Source organism: Gavialis gangeticus, unplaced genomic scaffold (assembly GCF_001723915.1).
Source record: "Gavialis gangeticus isolate Ggan-Ray unplaced genomic scaffold, GavGan_comp1, whole genome shotgun sequence".
Classification (NCBI taxonomy): Eukaryota; Metazoa; Chordata; order Crocodylia; family Gavialidae; genus Gavialis; species Gavialis gangeticus.
This window is the reverse complement of record NW_017728992.1, coordinates 131,572,544-131,582,115: the sequence shown is the minus strand read 5'-3', so window position 1 is coordinate 131,582,115 and position 9,572 is coordinate 131,572,544.

Sequence of the window (9,572 nt, the reverse complement as noted above, 5' to 3'; positions counted from 1 at the left end):
CTCTGGGTGCGGCCCTCCAGCCAGTTGGCGACCCAATTGACTGTGTGGGTGTCAACACCACGGTCCCCCAGTTTCTTAATGAGAACGGGATGAGAGACAGTGTCGAAGGCCTTCCGAAAGTCCAGGAAGACTATGTCCACTGCTACCCCTGCATCTAATGATTTGGTGATCTGATCATAGAAGGCCACCAGGTTGGTTTGATAGGACCTGCCACTGATGAACCTGTTTTGGTTGCCCCTAAGCATGATCTCCCCTGCTGGCCCATTGTGGATATGCACCAGAATAATTTTCTCAAAAAGCTTCCCCAGTATCGAGGTAAGACTAACTGGCCTATAGTTTCCTGGGTCCTTCTTCGTCCTGTTTTTGAAGATGGGAACCACGTTGGCCCTCTTCCAGTCCTCTGGCACCACTCCAGAGCACCATGAGTGCTCGTAAAGCCATGCCAGGGGTCCTGCAGGGACCTCAGCTAATTCCCTTGGTACTCTAGGGTGGAGATCATCCAGACCAGCTGACTTGAATACATCCAGTCCCTCCAGAAGTTCCCTAACTAGTTCCTCACTAACCCTTGGCCTAGGTGTACCTCCCTTGGGGCCTAAGGGGGGCCCAGTGGGGAGGTGACTGTTCCGGTCCCTGCTTAGGAAAATGGAGGCATGGTCCATTTCCTCAAAGTACCTGAAGATGGTGTAAGCTCTCCTAAGGTCTTTAATATTCTTATAAACCCAGGTGGAGTTTCTTCCCTTACTCTTGCATTGACTAAGTCATACCACGTTTCCTGAATTTGCTGTAATACCTGCTTTAGATCTACACTAAGTGACTGCCATTTGGAAAGGTCTGTATAGACTCCTTCCGTAGAGGACAATGCATTCCAGGATCTCAGGATGAGACCAAGCTAAAGTATATGGAATGGCTGCTAAATAATCTGTATTATCACATGAATATGTGAATCCCCAGAAGTTGGACTCACAAAAGACAGCACCTGGCTGCCTACTTAAGATGACCCCATGGCTGTAGAAGGGTCAGAAGCTGCCCCAGGTATCCCCCCAAAGCAGTGGAGGTCAGTGGGAGGACCTGGCAGGTATGCAATAATTATTTTAGGAAGGGAATCAGCTCATACTTTGTTTTGGATAAAAACTAATCTCTCATCTCAGTAAACCCATTTCCAAAGTGGTTTAATAATGCTCAGTTCACAAGAATCTTTGATTTCAATGTATGGTATTTTAGTGTGAAATAACACAAGTTTTCTGCAACAAATTAAAAAAATACAGCAGCCTTGAGTTTCCTGAGGTTAGAAATAGACAAATTCCCAGACATACATTTTCAAGGACAGGGAGAGAACCTATGCATGAATTTGTAATCTAAGGTTCAACAGCTAGCGCAAACAAATACTATCAAAAACTTTGTCTTCTGCTTATGTCTAGACTGAATCTATATCAAAGGGACTCATTTGTGATTACAGATGCTGTGGATGATCTGTATAGTATTTGATTCATTGGCTAAGGGAAGTGATTATTCCAAATAATCGCAGAGAAACCTGTAAGTAAATCCAAGGCAAACCTTCTAACATACATTAAGAAAGTTGCAAAGGGTTCATGAACTGGCATGATGGGTAATGCTGTGTTTATTTTGCTATGAATCTAGCTTTTATAAAACAACTTGATCAGTCTAATTTTATGAATAAATAGGTAATTGTCTGCAATCTGCTAGATTTTAGTGAACAGTTAATCTGTTTCACTAAATTGCAACTTCTAATCAAAGTAATGACTCTGTCTGCTTTGTTCTTTTAAAAATCAATATTATTGAGGTGTTTGTTCATCAATAAAAGAAGGTTTTCTATATTGAAACAGTAACAGAAAGTTTCTAACAGGTGCTGCGATAATTGCTGTATCAAGCGAAGATATAATTCATATGATAATCTGTCATCATCTGGTGTTTTGCCCCAACTGATTTTAATGCTATATTAATCTCAGCTTCTATAATTGGCCTCTTCAAACAATTCACTTACCTCTGCTCTAAGAAAAGGGAATTGCAGTTTTTGCTTTGTTTAGCCTGTTTCATTAACTTGTAGACCCTCAGTTGAAACTACAGGAGAGCTCTTAGTAATCTGTGCTATGGAATTTACTGCCCTACAAAATCTACAATTTGGGGATCCAAAGAAGAAAATAAATATAGTTCATTCAGATTTGATCTTGCAATCCTTAATTAAGCAAGTATTCTTTACCTCACACTCTAGTCTTGTGACAGTTAGTAAGACTAAGTAAATGTAGGAAGATCAGGTCTCATAATCATATTTTTCCTTTTTTTTTTTTGGTGTTTTTAGATTAACCAAATTATTTCAACTCACTTGGGACCTTAATACCAAGGAAATAATAGCATTTTTAAAAATATAAACTGTCCCCAAATTTTAATGCATACCATTATACTCTATTGTATAAATCAGCAGCAAGAGACACAGTAGTTAACTTTATAAGATGTATGGTGCTACATGACCCTTATCATCCCCGTTTATCCAAAAACAGGACTCTGAACTATAAGGTTACTGAGAATGTGGTTAATTGTCTGAAGTCAATTCTTTTCTCTCAAACACAGCCAAAAAAAAAATCTCCAGAAGCTATCAAGTTCTTAAATATATGAGTATGTGGGAAAAGAGGATTTTGGATCATTTAGAAACTAATATATACTACTAAGCAAACTATTTCCAGAACAACAATTGTGATTACATTGATCATACACACTTACACTAATGTCACATGCTACATTTCCAGGCTTTCAATAGAGGCTTAGATCTGCAAAAAGGAGGAGTCCCCAACCCTGAGCACACCATTTACAGCAATAAAGAACAGGAAAATAATTACTGAAGCAGCCAGTTGGCTAAAATGAGGAAATACTGAGTGAGCAATTATCAGTTTCTAATCACTGTGACCATTACCCTCTTCTATAGTCTCCTTTAAAGCACATCTTTTGCACCTGGCACTTCAGTGAAATGGCAGCTGAAAGAGGACACTGTGATGTGTCCATAATAGGTTGCTCCCCTGCCTTCAGGAGCAAGTGGCCATTTCAATGGCTGCAGATGTTAATATAAGAATGGTCACTCCTAGGTACTATTCTTCATTGGTAATTCTAGAGCCCTTGTAGTCAACAGCTTGAGCTCTTTAATTCATGACATAGTTTTTATGTTAAAAAATGTCTCAAGGAAACTTTGATAGCTTCTGCTTCAGAAGCTTGCAGCAGATTGTGAAAATAATGTGTTTGTATAGAAGGCCACAGATTTCCTATATTTATTTACAGTAAAGGCCTTCATTATGTTTTTTTCTGATGCGCTCTGTATAAATTGATATGCATCTCACATGTAGTTTGCTGAATTCTAAATATACAGAAAAATCTGTTATAACTGGTTCTCATTAAACTGTTAAATGGGAATACTAAAAGGTAGCTTAAAATCAGGTGGATTTAATAAAACTGTATTTGATTTGGCGTACATACTGCTCCCATGTGTTTTTCAGTTAGCTAGTGTTGCAAGTTTATCATCTATATTACCTATGGTTAAATGTTACTTCACTCCAATAAAAATAGGCATCACTTACAATTTCTACCAAATGTTGCTAGAGTAAATCCATGGCTAGATTCATTAGCTAAATGTTAGGAGGCAGCATAACACACGTAATACATTTACTGTACCTTGGAAGGTGATTTATGCTTTTTGATTAGATGTGGGTCTGGAGAAAGAAAAAAGGGGTACACAAAGGGGTTCTCGCTAAAGATACATTTTCAGTTTGAACAGAAACAGTGTTCTTATTCACTACACTTAACTCTGCTTGCCATCGTTAACTGGGGGAAGGGATTGCTTTTAATAAATCATTATGGAGGTGTTTGATTGGTGATAAATGTAGAACTTGTCATGTAACTAAAGAAAGCAGCTTCGTGCATTCAGATTGGACTTCTTAAATAGGAAAGGTTTTTTTTACCAGTTCTCAGTGGAAAATGCTTTTGGGAAGGTAAGTAGGACTCTTTTCTAGAAAGCCTCATTATCTCCTCAAAGACACTATGCCACAGTAACCTGCCTCCTAGCAGGGAAAGGAAAACCTAGTCCCTGCTGACTCTTCAGTCAACAGTCAATCAGGCAAGAGTGAAGTAAAGCAAAGCCTAGTTTAGGCAAATAAAGACCCAAGACAGTCCTACCACTGAAAGACAGCATAATATACACAGTCAAGCTGGCTTTGACAATAGAGATTTGGTGTCCTCATAATTTGAAAGACATTTAATCCTTTAGGCCTTATAGATTTGTTGAAATATAAAGAGTATTGTGAAAGAGACTTGTCTCTCACATTCATGATCACTTTGTGATCTTGTACCATCTCAGTAACACTTCCTGTTGTTGCTTATGTGAAGGAGCAATGCTGGAAGTATTTCATATAGTTGTCTTTTCATGTAATTTAGCAGTAGGAAATGAAGTGGTGGAGCCAGCAGCATATGACCAACCAGCTTTCTGGACCACCATCAAATTCTCCTTGGACCACAGTTTGGCAATTTCCCATTTACCGCAACACTAAGACACAGAAACAGAATTCATCCTTTCATTGTTAAGATTATGACATTCAAGCACAACTTTAAAAAACATAAGATCCTTATTTAAAAATAATTCTGATGTTTTAATTAATAGTTATGGCTCTGGTAAGATTTATGCCTACAAATGTCTCAACAGATGTTTTTCATTGTAATGGTAGAGAACCAGTATCTTTTTACATTACTGTTTTCTTTCCTTAAACTGAAATCAGACCAGAGGTCACTCTGGATTTTTAATTTTTTTAGCAAGGAAAATAGGCACATATACAGTAAACACAGCAAACCAAGAGTCTGTTAACTTGAAGAATAAATCAGAAATACCACAAAACAGGATGAACTCAGATTTTATGAATGATGCAAGCATTTGGAAATAAAAGCCATCTGAAGCTGTAATTCTAATAACATTGAAACTTCTTTTGAAGTGAGATTTCTTAATGAGGAAAGCAACTACTTTGGCTCAGGAAAGGTGTGGTGGCACTATGAAGCTCATGAAACTTTCCCAAAAATTTCAGAAAACCTTAAGAACTCATCCAAACCAAAAAGGAAAACATAAAACAAAATATTTGATCCACAAACTAGCCTTGAAAATGTCAACTAGTTACACAGCTCTCCACCTGCCAAGAATGAAGTCTGGAACAAAGATCCTGAGGGGGTCAAAATCAGACAAAACTCCTGCTTACTGTAGAATACATCTTAACATTAGAGACAAAGAAACAGACACAAATAAAGCTGGAACAGAAATGGGATAAAGTCATTATGTTTAAACATTTTTAATATTAATAGGCTTGTGAAAACTATCAGATAAACAGTCCCAGAGAGTGAAGAATAGATCTGAACAAGGTAGTCTGTAAGATGCCAACCTGCCTTGCCTTCTAGTTATAGTACAGGCAGAAGCAGTACTAATGAACCATACCTAAGACCTAACCTGAAGGTGAGACAAGAGGCTTGTTCTGTCTCCCTGCCTGTTAAAATCCTTGCCCTCTCATCCAGAATAGCCAAAGAGGATGTTGATTAGACTTAACTGTAGTGTTGACACCTATATGCAAGGGACTGACATGAGACCTAACTCATTTTGCATCAGCATCCTACAGTGGCAACTTTTGGTTTAAGTTAGATTTTTTGTTTTGATTAGAATTTAAACCATTAATTTATAGGGGGTAGGTACTATATACATTACAAGTCCCTTAAACCATCCAGTCTTGTGTGACGTTATTTTATGTAACAGCCCAGATGCAGCAGAGGCATAACCAAAAGCATATATTACATGTCAAATGTAAATAAGTAAATAAATGGATTACATATATTGCAACTTACAATGACTTGGCATCCATGTGTGTACAAAATAAATATGGTATTCTATAGGGACAAAATTAATTCCTGGTGTAAATCAATGAGATTCTCATCCATTTACTGTCAGAATGGAATTAGAGATCAGAAGTTTGAGATTGTGCAGACATAAGGGGCATGTTCCAACAGGCACACATGCAGGGGCATGCGTTTCCTGTGGGACAAAGAGAAGCAGAACATATTTGTGCCATTTGTCCCCGGGCACAGACTTTCATGCGTGCTCCGCTGTGCAGCAAAGTGACCGGGGTGGAGTAGGGGAGGCTGGGGCTAGCATCTGTGCTTGCCCCAGCAGCCTTACCTGGGGTCCTGGTGGCCTCCCAGGGCAACAGCAGTGTTGAGCCAGCTGCTTGAAGCCCGGCCGGGGGAGGGGCAGAGCATAGTTGTGGCTATCCAGGCTCCATTTCTGGTCGTGAGCACTGCTGTCACATGTGCCATGCTGCTTTTTTCAGTGGCTTTTTTTTTTACCCCGGTCAAAAAACCCACCATGCTGCTAATTTGCAGCATCATGAATGCTTGTATGTGCACTGTGTGTGGTTTGCAGGGCCTCAGGTTGCTTTGAGGTACCATAAACTGCATGCACATGCTCGTCAGGATGTGCCCAAGCAGTGAATGAGAAGTTGGGGTGGGGTAATTCTTTGTACTACTCCTTTCCTTCATCATATGACTTGCATTTATTTTGCACCTTTGTAGGATAAATTAGCACAAATTACACAACCCACACCTAAAGCCATCTAATTTTTATGTCCTTGTGTACCCATTATTCATATCAATTCTACATTTGGTCTAGAGACTTATATGAGCATTCCATATGCTTATTCCAAGCAGCTTTAGATGAATCTCCATTGTTGGAGGATTTTAAGACTTGGAGAGAGGAAGCCTTGGCTGGGATGATATAGGTGGGGATTTGTCTTGCTTTGAGCAGGGAGTTGGACCAGATGACCTCCTGAGGTCCCTCCCAACCCTGTTTTTCTATGATTCTAATTTAGTTGCTTGTTTCCATTCCAATCAAGGAACTTACACCAAGGGTGAATTTAGCACAACATACTCCATTTTCTACAACCAGTTTCCTATAGCAGTCTACCACTTCAAAGTGATAAAACTATGGAAACAAAACACCCAGTCCATGTGGAATTGAGGTAGTGTAAATTTGGGGCAGAATAATGACCTGTTAAGAAAAGGCTGATAAATATTACTGAGGGAAAAATATGATTCTTGCAAAGTTTATCATTCCACTGTGGTAGACTGTCTGAGACCAGCAAACAACAGTGCATGGTATCATGTAACATGCTCCAGATTATCTAAGTAGTTCTTAAAGAGGCAAGTGGGAGCAATATAGAAGTTCTGTATATTGTCACCAAGCATTTTAAACTACTATAAGTCCTTAGGAGTTGATCACAGTGGTCTATTTATGTCTTGTATGTGCATTGCTAAAGTCCTTAGAGCTAGATTGAAGCTAAGATTTTTTCCCCCTTTAAATTATTTTTTCTCTGTCCTTCCTCCCAAATTTAGAAAATGATTCTTGTTATTAGACTAAAAACTGATATAGTTGTATCACTTCTCCACAAATATATACCAAAGCTACTGCAAAATGCTTAGGTACACACTTGTATTACCTAGTTGTAATACATTAGTACATGGATCTGTATATTGAACAGGATTTTCTCTGAACAGATTTTTCTTTAAGATGAACCAAAGTTTCAGGTGACTGCATTCAACATCAAATTTTTCTTCCTAACTTACAGGCAAATACTGTTCTATATGTTTAGCCAAAAACACCTGCATACTTTATACACTTTGTTTACACCATTAAATAAATGGACACTAATTAATTGTAGTTAAATTACATTTTATTTAAATGAGTTTTCATCTCAGCATATTGAAAGGATGTCCAAAAAATTTCTGCAGTAAGTATAAAATTATCACATTTAGGCACTACTTTGATATACGTGAGCACTATCCATTCTTGCAAGAGTTTTTGGCCATAAAAACTTTGAAAAGCATATTGAAAACTAGAAAATAGTGATAGAGAGTTTGGCATCACTGCCAAATTTTTCTCTGTTGCAGTGCTGTAGTAAATTATAGAATAAACAGTTTAAAAGCTATACTTCCCATGGGTTCTTAAGAATAGCATGTGTAGGTTTGCTAAGACTGTCAGATATAAACAAATATGCATTATAGCCCATTGCTATTGCCAATCAAAATACTGGTTGCCATGTGTAATGAATATGTCTCATGGCAACTAGTAGAGATTAATCCTGGAGGGTGAAATGGCAATAAATAATTTCCTCTTTGGCATACTTAACCTTTCTTTTTTTTTTGATGATAGACGATTCATATATTTTTCTGAAAACAGAGCACCAGTAGCAAGAGCATAAGCTTCACTGGTAAAACCTGCATCTATTCTGGAGCATATTTAGAACAAAACTTAAGAGGTTACAGTCGAATGAAGTTGGGACAGTTTCAAACTAGCTTCAAATATTACACAGTGACTGCTGCTCTGGTTAGATACTGGTGGAGGGCAAGTACTAGGTTAAATGATAGTTAGATAACTTGCTTGAATCAGACAAACCTAAATTAAAATATGCACTAGCAGTCACAAGCTTTTAGTTCATTAGGTTATAGCAAAAGACTTATGCATGAGCACGTAGTAAAATAAAGCTTGTGGATTATCAGGACTTGGCTAAAAACTTTTACATAGTAGCCCTGATTTTCAGAAAGCTCTACACATTCTTGACCTCTCTGCTTGGTGTACACTAAGCAGCTGCACAGATTTACAAAGCCAATGATAGTTATCATGAAGGAAATACCCTTGAGAGCCCATAATCAGCTTGTCAGTATGTGTCCATGCTGAGTGGATTGTTGTATTCAACAAACAGAAGCAAACATTTTCCATTCCTGCAGACTTGCAGGCAGGGTAAAATTCTATTCATAATTGATAGTACTTGAAAGTGAAAGGGTACTTTGTACCTACCGGAAAGTTTGTTTAACTTCTTTCCTAACTATATAGTTGATCCAATAAAAAGATATCACCAAAAAATATCCTTGCCTCTTGTGTACTTCTTAGACCATCATGCTGATAACAGCATTCCAACCCTACCACAAAGAAACACTATAGTTTGGGAGCTGGGAGAACTTGTCCACACTAGAGAAATTTAGCCATTTAAAACTCTATGAAATCAACACCCATAACACAAGCCACTACCAACTAGGCTTACACTGTATCCTAGATCAGAACAGATTTCTTTATAGCTAACCACTGGGTCACCCTCCACCAAACCAATCTTCACTCACTAGAGCATATAGGAACATAGGTCTGGAAGGGTTCTCCTCCATCACTGAGGCTGCCACATCACACAGGGAGCAGACAGACATGAGGGTCCCACTCTGACTCATGGTGCTTTACATAAAGTGCCATGAGCTAGGGTGCCCCCTCCCCCCAAACCAATAGATGTTTGCCTGTTGGGTCAAGGGTGGGCTGAAGCTTGCCTACACCAGCCCTGGCCAGCTGGCAGGGGTACTCCAGCAGCTCCCAGGAGGCTGCCAAACCACTCCTCTCCCCAGCCCAGGGACCTACCCCTTAGCTCCGGGGCTGTCAGTGAGGGAGCTCCCAGCTGCTGAATGGCCAGAGCTTGCGGGGGGGGGGGGGGGGGGGGAAAAAGGGCCCC